The sequence below is a fragment of the Schistocerca cancellata genome, chromosome 3 (genome assembly GCF_023864275.1).
Source record: "Schistocerca cancellata isolate TAMUIC-IGC-003103 chromosome 3, iqSchCanc2.1, whole genome shotgun sequence".
In the NCBI taxonomy this organism is placed as follows: domain Eukaryota; kingdom Metazoa; phylum Arthropoda; class Insecta; order Orthoptera; family Acrididae; genus Schistocerca; species Schistocerca cancellata.
In genome coordinates, this window is record NC_064628.1 from 181,129,077 (window position 1) to 181,153,213 (window position 24,137).

Sequence of the window (24,137 nt, forward strand, 5' to 3'; positions counted from 1 at the left end):
ACGCAGTAGTATGACATTTTTCAAATCTTTGAGCTCTGGGACAACACCTATTGAAATTATGAGGAGTTACGCGGACGTGGACTAATAGAGCTACTTGTTCGTTCTCGGAGTGGAAGCGACCACACTACGCAGTACGCAAAATTGCAAAACTTCATCATTTCAGAGACCTTATACATCAAAACGAAAAGTTTAGGAGCAAACTTCGCAGATGGACCGTGTACAACCTAACTGACAGACCTCTGACTGGTGCGACGGCTTCAGTCATGTAGATGGGGCTGAACTCATATGCATACCTGAGTACACCGCTAGTTCTAAACATGGATAGATTTGTTGAACAGGGAATCCTAAAACTGTCGAGGTACGCTACCAAGAAAATCAGGCGAGACACTTACTGTTCTCTGACACGGACGCGAACGCCAAGGAACTATCAGTTGCTGAGAGTTCAGCGCTTCGATATCCACTGGGGATCCTAATACTGTGATCTCACCAGCGAATAAAGGCAACGGTACTGTCATCCTCAGACAGATGTTCTTAAGCAAGATAGACCAGCTATCGGGCAACTCTACACGTCACTTTCAAAATAAGAGCCCTACTACAAAAAGGTAGCCAAGAACTATAGAGCTCCTCAAGAACAGCGTGATGTCCGATGTCGCGGCAAAGGGGATGCGTAACACACCCTTTCTTCCCTGGTTATCCAAACTACGTGCAATTCATACGGATAGCGTACCACTTCAGTCAGTTGTTAGTAACGTCGGGACGCCGACATGCAGCTTGGCAAAATATCTGACTGCCTTTGGCAGGAAAATGTAAGCACCACATCTTCAACTGAGAAGATTTCGTTCATTAGCTCACGCACGAACTTACTGCATGCGTTGTAACTGACGAACTGGGACTGCAAACTGCCAATAAATATTGACGACTTTAGAGAATCCTAAATTATTTTATTAGTCACGATGAATGTTCCACTCTTCACGAAAACAATAACTTTGGACTAGTTTACTATTGTCAGTCTTAACACAAGTGTATAAGAACTAGAATCACATGTTCTACAAGAAGTGAAAAAATTTATAAAATATTCTTTAAGCCATGAACCCAATTTCTAATAAACAGCTAGCGTGTGTGACACCAACTTTTGTGGACGTTTAACTGTCCACACATGGCAACTAGAAACATTGGAAAACTCAAATAAAACATGAAAATAGATAAAGCAGAATATTTGACCTTAAATACAAGAAAACACTTATGAACAAAAAAGCTGATATCATATAAAAAGAATTACTAATGTTGCAGACACCCAATTTTTAAAAACTAACAGTAATCACGAAAAGTACCAACACAGTACACGCACTTATAAAAATTCATACCGACACAATCAGAATAGAGCATAACCTATATTACATGTGTACGGATACATATACATACCTATACGTACATAAAATTCGATTCGTCAAAATTACCTTGAAAATTATTAGCTTCTTAGTTCCATTTATGATTACATAACCTATAAATCTTGACAGGCTGAAAATTGAAACAGAGCTCCGTGCCAGAATAATCAAGAATCGAGATACGATATAAATCTTGTAAAAAGTGGCAGCAAACAATGTGAGACCCGCAATAAGTTGTGTACATAACTCTAGCAAAGCCTGTCTTAACGCATAATATTTATGGTGCTATAACCATTATAACGGAAATCACAACCAGAGGCAGACAGCATCGTAACGACACCGCAACAGGAAATGTTAGCTAATGCCAGTCTTACATTGACCAGACAAAAAACACACAGAGATCACACTAGTGTGGTAGGCAAGAAAGCTGTAAGCGTTTTGTTTTAAAATAGTTCTCAGCAGACTAAATTTTCATTATTGCTCCACTTGCGTTGCAGTCACTGAAGTACAAACTAGCTCGACCCTTCAAGCTGTAGCATGTTGAGGCTGAGATCCCCTCAGAAACAGTATTCCAAGTGTACCTCCTCCAAACGCTGGAAGGTGGAAACACTGAGCCGTGTGCCTCAAGCTGATAGAAGGCAGAAAAAAAAAATCTGGCTTAACATACAACGTCCGCAGCTCGTGGTCGTGCGGTAGCGTTCTCGCTTCCCGCGCCCGGGTTCCCGGGTTCGATTCCCGGCGGGGTCAGGGATTTTCTCTGCCTCGTGATGACTGGGTGTTGTGTGATGTCTTTAGGTTCGTTAGGTTTAAGTAGTTTTAAGTTCTAGGGGACTGATGACCATAGATGTTAAGTCCCATAGTGGTCAGAGCCATTTGAGCCATTTAACAAACAACACAAAGAAAATCATGTCCATGTCTTCATCGAAGCACTTCTGTCACAGCTGCTAACAGTTGCGTGGCCAGTTTGACTAGCGAGAAATAAACCCTGAGCCGGGACTACCCACGCAACACTCCTAAATTGAGCGGCCGTTACACGCTGCGCGATATGAATGCGTGACGCAATAGCCCTCGTAGCTCTGGTTGCTAGGTTATAATGTGCAAAGACAGTAGTTTCACGTGCCAAGAAATCGCTCAGTACTACTCCCCCCCACCCCAGATTACACTAACATCGATGGGGCGAACTTCATAGTGATGTCCCGCTGCCTTACGAGTACAATGTATTTTTCCAATGGTTTTATTGACCGATACATATCTAACCAAGAGTCAAAGTTGGGTGAAAATTTTAACAGTCCTGCAGGGTCCAACAAAATTTTTCGATAGTTTACCACAGTTTATCTTATCCCGCTAGTGTGGGGTCCCAAAATTGTTAATATTGATGACGTCTGCAATGTGCAACACGGCAGTACGCTTTCCTCAACTATACCTTCCAGCCTCCATCCAGTGTGCACGGTCATTCTTGTTATTTGCGCACCTACAGTTTTTCTCGATGGTCTGGGTATAGATCTGTTCTAGAAGGAGATCATTTATAGACCATAAGTTTGACACAGGTGAATTAGGAGGTAAGCAAACATTAGTGTAGCTGAAGTCTCATAAACAGCAGAATGAAATGCGAAATTCATCCAATCTATGGACTGAACCCACTTAGCTTGAAACTGAACATGGGAAATAATGAGTGCGGATATCAGACCGCTGTTCATCCGTTCTGAGAAGGAAGATTGCATCTAATACGGAATGGTGGTACTTTGAGATAGTGCATTCCCAAAGCAGAAATTTCTAAACTCTCTATACACAACAGCGGATGGTTATTTATTGAGACCCTAGCAGCAAATAAACAGAAAGAAAAATGTTAGCCAGATGTTGAATGGTTACTCCTGTTGTCATCCCATTACTGGGTATAAACCACGCAAAAAGGGAGAATCCATAATGATATGAAGTATATGTTACAATTTTTTTATGAGAGGATGGGCACCTTAATAATTCACAAAAAACTTCTTCATGCGGTTCTCTTCATGTGTGACTGGGATAGCTCACAACTCATATTAGAATTAGGATTGTTGACCGTACAAGTCTCGAAAATATTGATCAGCGTCGTTGCAACTGTATTTAACGTACGCCAACTGAATTGATTATTAATTGTCATGACAGTTTTATAGATCCCCGAATGTCCTACAAGCAACGATTCATGAAAATGCCGGAAACTGCAGGGACACGTACCTTGCGAAGATAAATTTTCAATTTTCCATCATCATGGATGTGATAACAACCGATCTTTCATTAAGTTGATAAACTTGATTTCTTTCATCTGTGTTACCTCAATTTAACACCATGCATTTATGTATCCTGATCCTTATTTCCTTTCAATTAGCGAGTAGCTAAGTCATTTCGCCTAATACGGCCGAGAAAAGCGCCACATCTGGTATCCTGAAATGTCCATGGACCAGTGTGATCGACCTCAAGTATATGACCCAAGACATCCACAGTACGATGATCTGATCCCCTTCTATGCTTCACTGAAAACCGAAAGGAGGAAACGCAGACAGCCCAATTCCCAATCCTACCAGCTTCACGCGGTCTCGCAAGCACCCAGCTTCAGGCGTGGTTGTCGGTTAGCGAATATCATTCCTTATTTTCAAGATCAAACTTAAATTTCTCCAAGGCGAAGAGGACCACTAGCGCTGCTAACTCTTACACGGAATACTTTTTTTCAGTTGTAGACAAAGCTCTAGAAGCGAACGCGAGTGGATATTTTGTCGCTTACTTGTTTCTAGGGGCGTACATCTGCAGCCCCAGAATGGGAAGCATTGGCTAGCACTAGAAATAGAGAATCCGTATGCGTAACAACTAAACCTGGAGCCATATTTAGTGCGTATTTATGTGCATCAAAGGCAGCCTGCTTACTATCGGCTAACTGAGAAATGCCCTCTTCACGGCACAACTGATGGACGGACGTGATTATCTGGGAAATAATTAAGAAAGAATTTTCTAAGATATTCTCACGGTAGCTTTCAATCCGAAGACTCGTTCGATGCATATCTCCAAGCAACTCTATTTTGTGCGCTCCAACCCCCACCCCCCCATACTTAATTGACGATTTCACGATGTCCGAGGATATGTACTACCAAATCGATCACTTCTTTTAGTCTATTAATCCCACAACTTTCTTTTTCCCCATTTTTATTCAGTACTTCCTCATTAGCTACGCGACCTCCCATCTAATCTTCATCATTAGCTTTAGCACCCCATTTCAAAAGCTTCTATTCTGCCCTTGTCTAAGCTGTTTATGGCCCAAATTTTACTACCATACAAGACTACACTCCAGACAAACGTGTTTAGAAAAAGCTTCAAACACCAAAAATTTTATTCGATGTTAACAAATCTCTCTTCCTTTCAAATGTTTTTCTTGTCATCGCTGACGTATATTTTATATTCTCTGTGTTTCGGCCATCATTAGTTATTTTACTGCCTAAACAGCCAAAGTCATCTCCTGCCTTAAGTGTTTCATTTCCTCATCTAATTCCCTCAGCATCTCCTCACTGAACTCAACAACATTCCATTATCCTCTTAGTGTTTCATTTCCTAATCTAATTCCTTCAGCATCTCCTCACTGAATTCGACTACATTCCATTACCCTTACTTTGCTTTTGTTAACCTTATATCCTTCATTCACGGTACTGTGCATTCTGTTCAGCTGCACATCCAAGTCCTTTCTTGCCTCTCATAGATTTAAATGTTCTAGACACACCTCAAAGTTGTCTTTTATATCTTTGAAATGAAATTTCTTCTCCAAATATACATAATCTATGTATCTTGTCAGGCTGAAATTTAAAGTAAGGCTCCTTGCCAGATTAATCAAGACTCAAGATAAGCCACACATTAAAGGCGCAAACTAGAAAACACTAGTGGACGAAACTCTTCCTGTGACAAAACTAGCTGGGTATGGCAAACTCTGAGTGCTTACGCTACCGCTTGCTTGGCCGACGAAAAGCAATACATTTCCAATCACGTTCCGACACTGACGACTAACCAGTTCCAGTACAGAGAATTTACATATATTTCGGTGCTTAAAGCACCACACATAACACAATATGGAAACACTGGTCCTCAAGTACAATAATGTAAACGTGTGTTCCTGGTTAACGTCCTTCCACATGGAAGAGGCTGCTTAGAAACAGCTCTTAGCTCTTAGTTTATTCCGTCCTTTCAGTGGCAACCCTCCTCCACCCTTCCACTCCCAAATCAGTGATCTTGTAGCTTTGGTTATTTTGACATCTGTCACGTCGAATGGGGCAATCATGAACAGTATCTGTTGGTTTTTGCAGCAAAATAAATTTCTATTCTCTCGAATTTCACATCCCTCTTGTTTATGAACAAAATCAGTTTCAAATGTAGACTCTTGAACTTGATCACTATGACTCTTGTCACTAGATGTGTGAAGTATCCACGTCTGTTGCGAAGATATCTAAGGAAACCAGTTTGATATAGTGGTTCCTTTAGTAAGTGCAAGCGACTGAATGGCTTATCTCGTTGCGAGTAGGGGCCAGAAGGTGGTGCCAATGAGGCAATGAAACTGGTTGTATAATAAAGTTATGCCATGCATTTACAGCTGTTGGGTATTTGTTGTCTGCAAGTCGTCGACCATCTGCAGTACGGTTCTTCCATTTATATAACATGGAATTACAAATTTTGGACAGTCTTATTCTGAGGCTATACCCAGAAAAAATGCAGATTCGTAAGGTTGTTGCTCCCAACCCTGTTGAACAAATTCTTCAGAACAAACCTTTCATGTTGATCTTGTAATATTCCACTATTATGCAAAATCTTTGCAACAGTTCTACTAACACTACCTTGACTTAATAGGTACCTCACTTGGAGAATTACTGAATGAGATATTTGGAGCTGATAGGCATGATGTTCTAACCGAATGGAGAATTTCTTGGTCCATTTCAATAGATAAACTACCACGATGGGTAAAATGTGGTTGTGTAATTTGTTAAATTATTTAGGTAATTCTATACCACTACTACTCAACAACCTTTCAGCCAACCCTTGATTTATGACTACACCTCGGTAATCCTTACAGTTCCCAAAAAATGACATGCCGAGCCATTTCAAAACATCAACTCTGACCACATGCTGCATTACCTTATTCTGTAGTTCGTCAAATACTGGAATATATCTCAGCACTGTACTGACATAAAGTAGCTACTGAGCTCGATTACACAAATGCTTAATCTGAAATTGCTGCTGGTAAATTTGAGCTTTTGACTGGTAACTGTGCTCTAAGAATTCGGCGAATAGGCCAGGACAGAAAACACACGATGGTACCTACTACACTCACATTGGCTTTGCTGACGGGTAGTGGCCAGCCCAGTGTGCCACAGAGCTGCACAAAGAACTTGCCGACACTACCTTCTGCCACTTGACTACAAAACTTCAGCTCATAGTGAATTTCTTCTTTTTTAACACATGGGATCCCCGCTTCCCCTCCCTGCGTCACAGCTTGTGACAACGTGACCTGCCACATAAACTCAGAACTAAACCCTCGCTTTAGACAAACTAACAATTTGTTTTGGCAAAACACTTAAAAATCATGATTTTTGAAGGATTTATGTTTTTCAGCACCCATGCAACCAAACTCTGGTACAAGTGGAAATGTTGTGAACAAAGAGTTGGGTGTGAAAACTAACAGTAAAATCCAGGTTACTCCCTAAGAAGAGAAATTAGTTTATTTGACCTGAGGTCTGTGCTGTTCTTCACGAAGGTAATATTTTTTACACAAGTTTATTACCATCAGGCTTAACATAACTTCATAAGAATACGAGTGACATGCTCCCAAGGCAAGAAAAATTTATAAGTCTTTCATTCAAACACCCAATTTACGATAAGCATGTGCCATTTGTGCCAACAGTCTCGACACGTACACTGCCTGTTAAGATGATGCAGTTTTACATTCTTTTCCGGTGTTTTAAACTGTCCATACAAGGCAACTAAAACATTTGAAGAAATCTCTTAAAACATGGAAATAGATAAAGCGTATACAGTAAAAATATGAAAACAATATTTCACACTTAGCTGTTAGAAAAACTGTCTTAGTAGAAAGGCTAACAGTATTAAACCGATGAATTATTAACATTATAGCACCCAATAAAAATGTGTTGTCACAGAACGAACCAGTCTTAGTACCACAGAACAGTCATTTTTAGTGTTAATGTAGACACAATCACAGCAATGCATGATACAGTGGGCATGGATATGGACACATCAACCCACATATAGAAACACACCTTGAAATTAATGGCAGTCAATAACGAGAGAATCGGAAGTTATAATAATTTCTGCTGATAATTCCAACCACAATCTCCTAATTTAACACATAACACTTTTTAACATTATAATATAAAACACCACTAAAGCCAGAAAGCACTGCTGCGACACTGGAAAAGGACATGTTAGGTTAGGTCAAGTTTCACAATGACCTTCCACGAAACACTTAAATGGCTCACTTACAGCTTGCACCATGAGATCTTCTTGCGAGATATGATGTGGTCTTACTTTTCACAAGAGTGACATTACAGGAATCATGGGAATCTGAAAGAGTTACTTGTACATCTGTGTGCCCACCTCGACATCGTTTTTATTGAATGACCAATGTTTCGAATAGTTTGATGGGGTCACAGTTGATAATCCTTTGTCACCAACTGTGACTAACCCTTTTTTGAAAGATTTCAGGGAAAAAGCCCACCAGTCGATGGTGTTAAAACCTATTCGCTTTTCGTGACACAATGTACTCTCGATTAACCATAAAATATGATGTAAGTCATTCGGATAATCGAAAATCCGGATACAAAAAGTATGAAGAAATGCGATTATTTTATTATTAAATCTAGATAGATAACCTCTGTCACGCAATTTCTTATCATTCAGGTACATTGTCACATGCGTATTTTTATAGGGTTGATATATTATGTTAGTTGCTTATTCCAAACAACAAACACAAATTGTGGCTATTAAAATCAACAAAAATCACTGTTTATTAAGGGATTAGTGACACAGTATCGTGGGTATGTAATTTTATTTCAAATTATTAAAATAGTGCACTCTTAATTATGAACACCTAAAAAGGCACATAGGACAGTTATTGTAGTTTCATTTTGTTTAAAATATTTGCTAATTGTCATTTGATGTAAACTATTTTTTTTGTCTTCGTTGCTGCTACATAACGAATTTGGTTCAAGTTGTAGTAAACTTTTGGCATCATACTCGGTTTTACGAAAAATTTGAAAGCCGTTTCCTGAGTTTGAGATGCTTCCGCATGAGACGGTTTTGCATAATTTTCTGTACCTTCGTACTGTTACATTTCCTGATGTTCGTTTACCTGCAATATATTCTCAACAATTTCGCCATCCGACATGATCTGAAAACATTGATCACTAAAGTCGGAAGTGAGCCACTCTTTCATATACCAGCGTCACATTCCTGGCATATTTTTGTGTTGTCACTAGCTCATTTACATCCACCAAAAGAGGATGATTCGTATCGGTTATTGAATTCTCGAGTTCCCTATACAGTATTCTGTTACAAGCTTTGTTGAAAGCCTTTCTTTTAATGATAGCTCACGCATATCCTACCATGTAATAAACACTCTTTTAAATTCAATTCCATTAAAATTACAAAACGACTTCTTTGTTACTTTCATCAACACACAACAATCCACATAAAATTTGTCTGGTATGAAATCATTTTAATGTAAAAAATTAAGTTTTTGATGTTCTTGTTGTGGTAAGTATGTCACAGTAGGAGGAAACAATTGTAATGTAAACATTAGCCCACCCGGTTAGCCTTTCGATCTAACGCACAGCTTTCCGTATTGGGGCACGAATCCACCCTGCAGACTTGTGTTGAAGTGTAGGTCCGATGAGCCGGCCAGTCTGTGGATGGTTTTTAGGCAGTTTTCCATCTGCCTCTGCGAATGCGGGCTGATTCTCCTTATTCCGCCTCAGCTACACTATGTCGGCGATTGCTGCCCAAACAAGTTATCCACGTACTCGTACACCACCATTACTCTACCACGCAAATATAGGGGCTACACTCATCGGATGTGAGACGTTATCGGGGCGGGGGGGGCAAGGGGTGATGGGGGAGGGGGGAGGGGGGACGGGGGAGGGGGGAGGGAGGGCGACGTCCACCGGGGCCTAACTGCACAATAACCCTGAAAGAGTGGTTCGGTGTGGGGCGGCGGAGGGGTAGTCGTCTTGGGGTTGTAAACCAATGCGGGTGCGGTGGGGACGGAGCCTCTCTGTCGGTTCTAGGCCCCCGGTTAACATACAATACAATACATTACAACATCCATTTTCTCTCTCTAATAGCTCCACCGAAGAATGAGTTGGCGCATAATCCAGTGAAAGTATGGCGTTACCAATTTCGTTTTGTATAATTTTTTTCTGCTTCGGTGATAGAAGTGCTGTCATACCAGTCAATGAATATTTCACTGTTCATCCATGTGTCCTTTGATTTTTACAAGTTAAGGGGGCCCTGATATTTTTGAAACATCTGAAGTTTTAGGATTTTCTGAGGAGAAGCAAAGGCATCTCATGAGTCACGGTAGGATTTCCGCAAACCAATATTGGTACTCGCTGTTTGCTATATTTATATCCTGGAGGTAAACTCCTCTCACTTAGAACATAAAGAATTTGACGGTAGTGATTTCCACTTTAATGTGGTTTCATCAGCGTTATAAATGAACTCGTACCCATTTTCGTCCGATTATTTCACAAAACCAGCTTTCAATTTGCTGCATTTACATCAGATGATATTTTTTAACCTTCCATTACTAGTTCGCCAAGTCCACGACGAGATTTAATCTGAACAGCTACCCGTTACTTGTCATAAAGGAATTATCGCCATCTACCATCTTTTATATCTAACTTAACGCCTTTTCACAGACTAAAGGGCAAGATATTGGTTGCAAAGTTGTTGGTATTGGTAAAAAACCAGCAACTCAGAGTTTCTTACAGAAGTTCAATTTTCGGTTTAGATATGACTTTTCGATGTTAGCTTCCGTCTTTGCTATCAAGTTTACAGGTGTACTTCAAAATTATATTGGCATTCTTCTTAATACCGGTTATTGCTGAAGAACGTACACCATACTGATCGGCTGACTTGGAACCGGTTTCTGCTTTTCTTTAATGAACCAGTAACGTTTCTTTTATGTTTAAGCCGTAACACAGCTCTCTTTCGCTTTGGCATTTTGAAGCACAGACGCGACACAGCGTAGCGATTGGCAGCTGTCAAACTCAAACAATAATGAAGTGCACGGAGCAGAATTGGCTCGCTGCACAGTCGGATAGTGCCAGCGTGAAATGACCGTGCACGTACAGATTATACTACAAAGATATTTGCTTATAGTTAACAATACAGGAAATCGCAAATTCGTATAAATGAGAATCTGAAAATCGAGACGCCACAAATTATGGTTCACATCATTGTAATTTGGCCCCACTGCATTCGATTGCTGGATGTATATCTGCAACATCTAAATTATGTCCATTTGAACATCAAGTTTACGGTGGAGACGAAGACAATCAGTGAACTGTTCCTGGCCGTGTTGGTGTAGGGTCCCTTGTGTCACACTGTTTACTATAGCCTACAAATACAGACGTATATTTACTGGCTACCCACCGTATCCATTCTTCACAACGAAGTGTCGTGCTTAGGACGTTGCTACACAAACGATGTTGTACTGATACAACTTATCCGATGAGCTACTCCAAATCTGTACCATATTCTAGCAGACTGAATATTGCGAACGGAAGATTCGCCGTGCCTTACACTGTAACGTTTCGTGCACTGAAGATGGCTAATTGACCGCATAGTGTTGGCACGAGGCACGATGAATTCCCTGTACGGCTGGACGCTAGCAGTATCAGGTCTCTGGCCGTGCCATAGAGGTTCCGACTTCCGGCTAGATGACCGACATGAACGAGTCCAGGTACAAAGACTAGCGGCGAAGCCGGAAATGGGGAAAATCTCGAAACTGGAAATTTGCACAGCTATTACTCGCTTGGCCATGCTTCTAGAAATGATTGAATGTCAGAGAATCTTCAATACGGCTATATTACAGCAGTCTGAAATTCGGCGATAACTCACAGCAAAGTATCAACGCAAAACTGAATACATGGCCAGTCTTAGACAAATGAGGTGCATACAAAGACACAACAATATTCCAATATTATTGAAACTACAGAAGTTAATATTTCACAATGAATAAAAAATTGCACTGTGAACCTCTGAATTAACAACTTCCCATCAACTCATACTATTTTGACGAAAATTATCTCCAATGATGGAATTGCACGATAGCTATCATCACTCAAAGATACGTATCTGTATGTATTTAGTTCTTGGATTATTACGTTTTTACATTTTTTTATTACGGAAATGTTTGTCACAACACCGAATGCACCACATTTACACAACAAACGAGCACAGAATTAGCTCATATTTCGTCATACTTGTGTTTTTATTTAATAATAGTTTATTATTTTTCAAATAACTTTGTTCAAATATTGAGTCCAAGTGCTATCAGAAAACTGTAATACTGTTCAAGTGGTCAATCGTGCGTGTTAGTTGACACAGCAGTTCAAAAGAGAACCACAAAGAAGATTCGGTCAATGAGTCATTAATAATTTCTCAAATAATATTTAACAGCAATTTGTGGTCATTTGACACGGGCCCCCTTGCGAAAGAATACTGACATATTTACTACGAACAAACATTTATTTGTAATTATTTAAAATTATATTTATTGTGGATGTTCTGAGTGTGACTGAATAAGCCGGCCGCTGTGGTCTACCAGTTCTAGGCGATTCAGTCTGAAACCACGCGGCTGCTACGGTAGCAGGTTTGAACCGTGCCTCGAGCATGGATGTATGTAATGACCTTAGGTTAGTTAGGTTTAAGCAGTTCTACGTCTGGGGGACTGATGATCTCAGATTTTAAGTCCCACAGTGCTTAGAGCCATTTGAACCATTTTTTGCGACTGAATATTTATAATACCTTTTGTTTAAATATTGTTGTGATGTGTTAGTTTAGTATGCAAAAGTGGTTATGATGAGTCAGTCATGTCTTTAGACCTCCAGAACAATCAATATTACGTGGGGATGGCCTTCACCCAATGGAGAAGCAGACAGTTGCGCAATACTATGGGAATCAAGTGCAGATTTACTTTTGCGATTGACGTGCTCAGGGGAGCTATTCGGACAGTTTTACACGAGATCTGGAAGAAGAGCAGACCTCTGGCTGTTGTTGTGGTGTTTGGTCCAGTGTCTGGTTTGATACAGCTCACTATGCTACTCAATCCTGTGTAAGCTTCTTCATCTCCAACAACATACAGCAACTTACACCCTTCTGAATCTGCTTAGTGTATTTATCTCTTGGTCTCCCTCTACTACCTTTAGCCTCCATGCTACCATCCAATACTAAATTGGTGATCCCTTGATGACATGTAAGCTCTTGATATTCATGCAGGTGAATCTCTTTCCTCCAACGGTCTCTCTTATTTTCCTATAGGCAGTATCTGTCTTACATCTAGTGATATATGCCTCTACATACTTACATTTGTCCTCTAGACATCCCTGCTTGTCGATCTTCTTGGCGATCTCATTTTGAGGCGTTCGTACTCTTTTCTGCCTGTTTCATTTTCAGCCTTTTTATGTTTTCTCCTTTCTTCAATTACATTCAGTATCTCTTGTGTTAGCAAAGAATTTTTATGAGCCCTCATCTTTTTACCTACTTGATCCTCTGCTGCTTTCACTATTTCATCTCTCAAAGGTACCCATTCTTCTTCTATTACATTTCTTTCCCCTGTATTTGTTAATTGTTCCCTAATTCTCTATCTGAAACTCTCTTCAACCTTTTGTTCTTTCAGTTTATCTAGGTCCCATTTCCTTAAATTTCCACCTTTTTGCAGTTTCTTCAGTTTTAATCTACTGCTCATAATCAACAGATTAGGGTCAGCTTAACATTATGTAATCTATCTTAAACCTTACAGTATCTCCAGGCCTCTCCTTTCATGATTCATAAGCCAAGTTTTAGCTATGATTAAATTATGCTTTGTGCAAAATTTTACCAGGCGGCTTCCTCTTTCATTCCTTACCCCCCATTTTATATTCGCTCACTACTTTTCCTTCTCTTCCTATTCCTACTATCGAATTCCAGTTCCACATGGTATTAAATTTTCGTCTCCCTTCAGTACCTGAATTATTTCTTTTGTGTCATCCTACATTTCTTCAGTCTCTTCGTCATCTGCGGAGCTAGTTGGCATATAATTTGTACTGCTGTGTTAGGCGTAGGCTTTCTGCTACATTTTTAAATATTTCCCGTTCTACACATTTAAGTGCTATATAATTTATTACACCTATTATTTTGGAACATATTATTAATTATTCAGGTGCAAAATTTTATGGAGAGTAAACTGCTATGTCCTTTTAGATTTATTTCTAAATCATATCGACATTCAAGGGAAACGTGGTCGTTCGTGCAGCATCTTCCACACTACTTCTAGACAATTACTACTTCTAAGTAAATTACTTCTAAGTATACATTTTGCTGCCATTTTATGGTCTGGAGAACAAAGTTGACGCTGCCCTTACTGCTAATGAGTGATTCATCTTTCACTTAAGTCATTTTATTTATTTGCTTTTTATCTATAGCTTCAATCGTATTCTTCATTTAGTTTTGTAAATACAGGACAGGATATTAATAAATCAACTCTGCTAAATCCCTCTTTCTACAATTTCTTAATTCACTGAAGTACCTTGAGGCGATCCGTCTACAAACCAAGTAACTGAATCCCTTTGCTATTCCGATTTAAGAGAAAGCTATGTTCCTTAGATCACATCTACAGGCTCGGACTTTCTGTTCTATTTTAGTTTCACTAATAAAAGATACAGTTTTTGTCATCGTCGCTTGATTCGGCAATTTGTTCTATACTTCCCTTCTTTATATATAGTAGAATTTCGTCCTATATTCTTCCAAAACATAGAAACTTTACCATAGATGACGCAGGAAGGAGGGGAGAAAGGAAGAAATTATCGTGTTACGTCATAAATCTCAAAATAAATTAACTGATGACATCTCGATATATTATCTCCAGAATACTTAATATTCTGTCATTCCTTCTGGAGTTCTCAAGGTGAAATAAAATTTCTGGAACTTATGTATAAATTACGATGGGCTGCCTACTGTGGAAATAATGATGATGATGATGATGACGATATTTGGTTTGTGGGACGCGCAACTGCACGGTCACCAGCGCCCGAACTAAGTCCCAATCTTTACACAGTCCAATCTAGCCACTTTCACGAATGATGATGAAATGATGAGGACAACACAAACAACCAGTTACCGGGTAGAGAAAATCACCATCCCGACCGGGAACCCAACCCGGGACCCGGAACTACTGTGTAAATAACTTATTTCACACGGGCAGTATTCATTATTTAGATCAAATTGCAGAATGCAGAAAAATGTTGGTTTATGTACGGAGCTAAATGACCTGGAAAAAGCATTCCCTAGTCGACGAACTGCCCACAATCTATAGTTACACGCGTCCGACTCCGTAGCTATCCAGGAGCTACGGGCACTTTGACCCGCACACGTCAGTAGTTCCCCTTTTGCTGGCTCTCAAGTCATGGCGCTTTTGCCACAGACTCTACCTCGGCGTGCCGGTGGGCGGATCAAAAGGCCCTTGTGTTTGACTGAGCGGCATAGCCGGCAGGTTCGCGAAACCACACGCCGTCGTCCAATCCACAGACAGCTGGTCTCCCAACAAGGAGTGACCGATAGCTGTGTGTTGAGGCTCTTTAAAAATAAATATAATGGCAATATAATAATGTAGCTACGGAATGAGCAGAGGATATCGCCTCTCTATAAAATGAATCATTTGTGATAGTACCGACAGGGCGGCAGAAAATAAGCGTCTACACCTATTACGAAAAGTAATGCATTGATGTTGAATTATTTGTCTGAAGATTTAAAGCTCTTCGAGAAAGGCAGTTTATCTGCCGCTCTTTGCTGTTAGCCAATCTATGACTTCTTGTTGCTGTAAATGGCAACGGATTTCCGTTATTCGAGAACAGAACGTACATCATTTCGTGATATTTATCCCTCTGAACTTGTAATTTATTTCGGGTAATTGAGAAAACATTGTGTCTAATAGCTAAAATAGCGAGCGGGGCGTATGTCACCTTGTCTTTTGGCAGTAACACACTTCAATAAATATAGCATACTGTATCAGTTCCACAGACCCAAGAACTAGAATTTAGATCATTGTGGACTAAATTTAACATGGTCATGTTTTGGACGTTGTTAATGTCGTAGGCGTCGCTTTTGATATGGCATATCCGTTTAAAATCCCTCATCATCATCATCATCATCATCATCATTATTATTATTATTAGATAATGAATTCCTTTTAGCAATAATATGAAGTACTAGTATGTATATACATAAAAGATCCATAATAGATTCCTCGTCGTACAAGTAAGTAAATGCAGATAAAAATATAGATGCTCTATTTGCCTGTAATGTTCGAATAATTCAGCCATTGTTTACATCTCGACAGATGTGACGCCAATGAGAATGAAGTGGATTGCTCTAATAATAGGATGTACAGAAGACTTCAGCCATTTACTTCACTGCATTGTGGAATCGTACACTCCTTTATTGGCAGTAAATCTGTTGTCTCCATAACTGTTTTCTTGCTGAAATATTTAGACACCTACGGAACAGACAGTGACATCTCTGTTTCTTTAATGATTCAAACATTTTTATTTTCTTTATTATTAATGAAAGTAAACGTTATCCACCTGATGTACAACGTAAACTTACAGAATAGGATTTATGTTTACAAGAATCGTCAACGTTCTGATGCTAAACATGTTATTTCTTCTACTGGGGACAAAGCCAGAAGGGGAACAGTGTTTTACGAGTATTTTGTGTATCATCAAGCTTCTTGGATTATACTGTACACTAACTGTTACCTTTTAGGAAAGAATGTACGCCAGCCGAGGTGGCCACGCGGTTAAAGGCGCTGCAGTCTGGAACCGCAAGACCGCTACGGTCGCAGGTTCGAATCCTGCCTCGGGCATGGATGTTTGTGATGTCCTTAGGTTAGTTAGGTTTAACTAGTTCTAAGTTCTAGGGGACTAATGACCTCAGCAGTTGAGTCCCATAGTGCTCAGAGCCATTTGAACCATTTTGAAAGAATGTACATATACCCAAAAGCACGTATATTTACTGGCGGAAATGGCAACTGTTACGCAATGAACACCTCGACAGAACAGTAGCAAACCAGTACACCACTATTTGCGTAACTGTGGGATATGTGCAATACATTTCAACCTTATGAGTGTTTGTAATACGTATTAGAAGAACATAATCAGAAAACGAATAATGCTCTGAGAACGTGATACCTACTGAAATTTTTCAAGTATAGATTCTAACACAGTATGCTGCGAGGAAATGTACATGAAGCTAATCGTCTGCTTTCGAACTTGGAGAAGGGTCGAATCATTGGTATCCGGGACATGTTAGCGCAGTGCACACATATCGTACAGACAGCTACCTGCAGTACAATGTATGTAGAACGAGTGGTGACGAGGTCACTGTGCGGCAGAACGAACAGGCACGAGTACTTCCAGGAGGATTCCATGACGAATGGTTGTTCGACACGCTCTGACTGTAACTCGGGCAGACCTTAGAGGCAGAGAGTCACCACGAACCGTAAGAAAAGGATTACTGGAAACTGAGTCCCCTAGTTTCCACACTTTGTTCAACCCTGATAACATAGCACAAACAGCAGACATATGTATTTTCCAGAGCCAAATATCCATAAGAGTGCTGGGTGGTATACTGCGGTGATCAGCGATGAGTGACTCTTCTGTTGGTGGCGGTTAGATCAGCCTCATCGTATCCTTAGGCGACATGGTTGGAAATCACACGAAGCAATGATTCACGGGACCCGTATTTCTCCAGAAAACCTGATTTGACTGTTGAGTGGGGGCTGGATTCTAGCCGTTGTGTGGGGAAAATTGCGAACCCAGTTGCCATGACCAGAGGGATAATGCAGCAACCTACGCTGCAGTACACACCACAAAAGTCTTGACAAGCGTGTGGATCCATGGCTGTCCTGTACGTACCCTCTGATTTGCGACGGTCAGATGTTTATGTATGCGTATGGACGGGGAGAATCCGCAGCTAAAAACCGTTGAAATTCATGTTGAAAACGTACAGCTGTCTTTTATCTTAAATTGTGCTGCTAGTTTCGGTCACTGACCATTTTCAAGCTGAGCCTAAACGATGAAATATAAGACGTTAGAGATTGTACAATTTGACTAATTAGTGTTGATTTATGAACCTGTTACCTACAGGCGTAAATGTCAGGAATGTTGCACACTGACATAACCGATTACATGCTGCTGTTGCAGCCTAACTATAATTGATATACTTGTCATCAGTACAATAATTGTACAAAGCAATTGTCACCAGAAGTCTTATTCACATCATCAGTCACTAAAAAATGTCAGACGAAAATTGGTCAAGCAGTATAAGGAAAACAGGTAAACATAATGCCTTATTAAAGACTGAAAACAACTGAAGCTGCAACCGAAGACGAACAATGTATTCTTTGATTGAAAGTAAACAACTTACGTCTGTGAATCAGATCGTAGTATTAAGTGTACAACATAAACAGAAACAAGGAAAGTCAAAATAACCTAAACGTTTAGTAACAAATATATAATAGCTGTGAAGTGTATTTAACTGAAATGAGTGTTTAGAAAAATATAAAAAATAAACAAGGATAACCAAAGAAGCAAATCTGGGGAAGGAGGGGGGGGGGCGATGGAGGATGGAACCATTTCTCAAAAGTGAAACTTTAAATATTCAGTATAGGCATAGGAGAATGTAAAGAAAAAGAAAAGGTAACACCGAAAGTGGACAAAAGAACTGGGGGATGGCAAGGGGAACGCGGAGGACGGAGGGGAGAGAAAACGAAAACCAACTGAGGGAGAGGAGGGAAACTAACAGTCAAATATTAGCCTATGTATTAATATAGTAGATAAATAACTTACATCACCTGCAGAATCACTGGGTGATGGGGAGGGTGGGGGGGCGAGTGTAGGAGGCGGTGAGAAAACATAAAATATTTTGACTGAGGGGCTATATCTACACTACTGGCCATTAAAATTGCTACACCACGAAGATGACGTGCTACAGACGCGAAATTTAGCCGACCGGAAGATGATGCTGTGATATGCAAATGATTAGCTTATCAGAGCATTCACACAAGGTTGGCGACGGTGGCGACACCTACAACGTGCTGACATGAGGAAAGTTTCTAACCGATTTCTCATACACAAACAGCAGTTGACCGGCGTTGCCTGGTGAAACGTTGTTGTGATGCCTCGTGTAAGGAGGAGATATGCGTATCATCACGTTTCCGACTTTGATAAAAGTCGGATTGTAGCCTATCGCGATTGCGGTTTATCGTATCGCGACATTTGTGCTCGCGTTGGTCGATATCCAATAACTGTTGGCAGAATATGGAATCGGTGGGTTCGGGAGAGTAATACGGAACGCCGTGCTGGATCCCAACGGCCTCGTATCACTAGCAGTCGAGATGACAACCATCTTATCCGCATGGCTGTAACGGATCGTGCAGCCACGTCTCTATCCACGAGTCAACAGATGGGGACGTTTGCAAGACAATAACCATCTACTCGAACAGTTCGACATCGTTTGGAGCAGCATGGACTATCATCTCGGAAACCATGGCTGCGGTTACCCCTGACGCTGCATCACAGACAGGAGCGCCTGCGATGGTGTACTCCACGGCGAACCTGGGTGCACGAATGGCAAAACGTCATTTTTTCGGATGAATCCTGTTTGAGTTTACAGTATCATGATGGTGGGATCCGTGTCTGGTGACATCGCGGTGAACTCACATTGGAAGCGTGTATTCGTCATCGCCATAGTAGCGTATTGTCCGGCGGGATGGTATGGGGTGCCATTGGTTACACGTCTCGGTCACCTCTTTTTCGCATTGACAGCACTTTGAACAGTGGACGTTACATTTCAGATGTGTTACGACCCGTGGTTCTACCCTTCATTCGATCCCTGCGAAACCCTACATTTCAGCAGGATAATGCACGACTGCATGTAGCAGGTCCTGTACGGGCCTTTCTGGATACAGAAAATGTTCGACTGCTGCCCTGGCCAGCACATTCTCCAGATCTCTCACCAACTGAAAAAGTCTGGTCAATGGTGGGCGAGCAACTGGCTCGTCACAATACGCCAGTCACTACTCTTGATGAACTGTGGTATCGTGTTGAAGCTGCATGGGCAGCTGTACCCGTACACGCCATCCAAGCTCTGTTTGACTGAATGCCGAGGCGTATCAAGGCCGTTATTACGGCCAGAGGTGGTTGTTCTGCGTACTGATTTCTCAGGATCTATGCACCCAAACTGAGTGAGAATGTAATCACATATCAGTTCGAGTATAAAAGATTTGTCCAGTGAATACCCGTTTATCATCTGCATTTCTTCTTGGTGTAGCAATTTTAATGGCCAGTAGTGTGTATAACAAAGCAAAGAACAAACAGAAATAAAAAATTTAGAAGGCTGCAGGAGCTAGCAAGTGTGAAAATTACCTCACAATCAGTTTAACCGCTCATGCATCCAGGTTGCCGACATGAATAATATACGAAATAATGGAAAAGAAAATTAAGACTTTGTTAGATAACGATCAGTTTATCGTTCGGAAAGGTAAGGAAACGAGAGAGGCAGTTCTGACGCTCCGGTTGATTATGTAAACAAGACTAAAGAAAAATCAGGACACTTTCATAAGGTTTGTCGACCCGGAAGAAGCGTTCGACAATGTCAAATGGTGCAAAATATTCGAAATTCTCAGGAGAATGGGGGTAAGCTATAGGAAAAGACCAGTAGTATTAACTGTAAGCAAGAACCAAAAGGGTACAATAAGAATGGAAGACAAGAAGGAACTGCTCGGATTAAAAAGGGTGTTAGACTAATGTGTAGTGTTTTGCCCATACTGCTCAGTGCCGGAACTGAAAGAAATGTTCTAGATTGTAATTAAAATTCAAGGTGAATGGATGTCAATGATAAGATTCACTGATGACATTGCTATTATCAGCGTATTTGAAGAAGAGTGCTCAATGGAATGAGCAATCTAATGAGTACAGAACATAGATTGACCAGAGATGGAAGAAAGACGAAAGGAATAAGGAGTGTCAGAAATGACAACAGCGGGAAACTTAACATCTGGGCTGGTGATCATGAAGTAAACGAAGTTAAGGAATCGTGCTACCTTGGCAGCAAAATAATCCAGGAAGGACGGTACAAGGAGGATATCAAAAGCAGACTAGCACTAGAAAAAAGGGCATTCCTGTACAAGACAAGTCTGCTAGTATCAAATATAGGCCTTAATTTCAGGAAGAAATTTCTGGGAATGTACGTTTGGAGCAAGTTATGTATGGTAGTGAAACGTGGACTGTGGGAAAATCGGAACAGAAGAGAATTGATGCAGTAGAGGAATGGTGTCACAGACGTATGATGAAAATTAGGTGGACTGATAAGGTAACGAAGGAGGAGGTACTGTGCAGAATTTCAGAGAAAAATAATATATGGAAAACACTGACGAGAAGAAGGGACAAGGTGATAGGACATCTGTTTAGACACTCATGCCTATTCGAATGTACAAACTAAAAGTAGAGCAAGATACACTGTCAGTGGTGTTTGTTCAGGATTGTAGTGCGAGTAGTGTACACGATATACACCACTGGCCATTAAAATTGCTTCACTAATAAGAAATGCAGATGATAAACGGGTATTCATTGGATAAATATATTATACAAGAACTGACATGTGATTACATTTTGACGCAATTTGGGTGCATAGATGGTGAGAAATCAGTATCCAGAACAACCACCTCTGGCCGTAATAACGGCCTTGATACGCCTCGGCATTCAGTCAAACAGAGCTTGGATGGCTTTTACAGGTACAGCTGCAAATGCAGCTTCACCACCATACCACAGTTCGTCAAGAGTAGGGACTGGCGTATTGTGACGAGCCAGTTGCTCGCCCACCATTGACCAGACGTTTCCAGTTGGTGAGAGATCTGGAGAATGTGCTGGCCAGGGCAGCAGTCGAACAATTTCTGTATCCAGAAAGGCCCGTACAGGACCTGCAACATGCGGTCGTGCGTTATCCTGCTGAAATGTAGGGTACCTCAGGGATCGAATGAAGGGTAGAGCCACGAGTCGCAACACATCTGAAATGTAACGTCCAATGTTCAAAGTGCCGCCAATGTGAACAAGAGGTGACCGAGACATGTAACCAATGGCACCCCATACCATCACGTCGGGTGCTACGCCAGTATGGTGATGACGAATACACGCTTCCAATGTGCGTTCACCGCGATGTCGCCAAACACGGATGCGACCATCATAATGCTGTAAACAAAACCGGGATTCATCCGCAAAAATGTTTTGCCATTCGTGCACCCAGGTTCGTCGTTGAGTACACCATCACAGGCGCTCCTGTCTGTGATGCAGCTTCAAGGGTAACCGCAGCCATGGTCTCCGAGATGATAGTCCATGCTGCTACAAACGTCGTCGAACTGTTCGAGTAGATGGTTATTGTCTTGCAAACGTCCCCATCTGTTGACTCAGGGATAGAGACGTGGCTGCACGATCCGTTACAGCCATGCGGATAAGATGCCTGTCATCTCGACTGCTGGCAATACGATGCCGTTGGGATCCAGCACGGCGTTCCGTATTACCCTCCCAAACCCACCGATCCCATATTCTGCCAACAGTTATTGGATATCGACCAACGCGAGCAGAAATGTCGCGATACGATAAACCGCAATCGCGATAGGCTACAATCCCACCTTTATCAAAGTCGAAACGTGATGGTACGCATTTCTCCTCCTTACACGAGGCATTACAACAACGTTTCACCAGGCAACGCCGGTCTAATGCTGTTTGTGTATGAGAAATCGGTTAGAAACTTTCCTCATGTCAATACGTTGTTGGTGTCGCCACGGGCGCCAAGCTTGTGTGAATGCTCTAAAGCTAATCATTTGCAAATCACAGCATCTTCTCCCTGTCGGTTAAATTTCGCGTCTGCTGCGCGTCTTCTTCGTGGTGTAGCAGTTTTAATCGTCAGTAGTGTACTATTCTGAAAAGTTCCCACACCGACACTTGCACAACACTTCTGGTAGCACACACTTAAGAACAACACAAGTACATATACTACTTACGTCGATTCTGATCAGTATCGAGACAACTGACCCCACGCCCAGGTTCCCGGGTTCGATTCCCGGCGGGGTCAGGGATTTTCTCTGCCTCGTGATGACTGGGTGTTGTGTGCTGTTTTAGGTTCGTTAGATTTAAGTAGTTCTAAGTTCTAGGGGACTCATGACCATAGATGTTAAGTCCCATAGTGCTCAGAGCCACAACCGACCATCACAGGTTGTGCTCAAGACGACCACCGGCAGTGCCAATATACAATTATAGCGGGGTATGGAACTGCTGCTCTATAAGTCCTATCGTTTCAGCGGAGATGTCCGAACAGGCTGCGGTAACATGTCCTTGCATTTCATCCGGTGTAATTGGTACGCTCTTATAGGCAGAGTCTTTCAGCTTTCCCTAAAGAAAAAAAAGAGCACAGACTTCAATGCCGGGGAACGGTCCGGCCAAGGTGCAGGTCCCCTGCGCGCAAACCAATGACTTGAAAAGTATGCGTGAAGACATTGTAAGTAGGCTGTTTATGTTTTCTTATCGGCAACGTTACATAGCGCTCTCTGTATGAAAATCACTGGTTGTGCTGTGTGCAGTCTGTGGCTAGTTTGCATTGTTGTCTGCCATTGTAGTGTTGGGCAGCGGCAGCTGGATGTGAACAGCGCGTAGCGTTGCGCAGTTAGAGGTGAGCCGCCAGCAGTGGTGGATGTGAGGAGAGAGATGGCGGAGTTTTGAAATTACATATATTATGACTTGTGATGATATTAAGGTAAATACATTGTTTGTTCTCCATTAAAATCTTTCATTTGCTAACTATCCCTATCAGTAGTTAGTGCCTTCCGTAGTTTGAATCTTTTATTTAGCTGGCAGTAGTGGCGCTCGCTGTATTGCAGTAGTTCGAGTAATGAAGATTTTTGTGAGGTAAGTGATTTCTGAAAGGTATAGTTTAATGTTACTCAGGGCCATTCTTTTGCAGGGATCTTTGATAGTCAGATTGCGTTGCGCTAAAAACATTGTGTGTCAGTTTAAGCACAGTCTTGTATAATTGTTCAAAGGGGACGTTTCAACATGTCGTAGTACTTCTTACACTATGGAGTGGACTACCATCCTGTTGGTACCTCCAATTTCTTCTAGTCTGCAGAGGAACGTCTTCTTGGATCCGTGGAAGATAATATGTTTGGAGGTTGCCATACTTGTGCGCGTTTAGTGTTCCGCCTACGAAACAGACGTATGGGCTGATGGTTGACTATCTCACGCCACACGCTTACACTCCTTCGCCGCTGACGCTGACATTCCATTAACGAAGCCAATGGGGACTGTTAATAGGACAGTAATGCATGTTTCGGCGGTTTACCTAGACATGACTGGTAAATGTGGCTTTATCACTGAACAAGACACATGATACATCAGAAGTATTCTTCCTTAATGT

The 24,137-nt window shown here is 41.3% G+C and overlaps 1 protein-coding gene across 1 annotated transcript in view; it reads right to left on the bottom strand.

Moving 5' to 3' along the window:
• The window catches only part of LOC126176187 (glycine receptor subunit alpha-3-like), a 701,283-nt gene that overhangs the window by 252,793 nt on the left and 424,353 nt on the right, over positions 1 to 24,137 (bottom strand). The gene's annotated exons all lie outside the window — the stretch shown is intronic.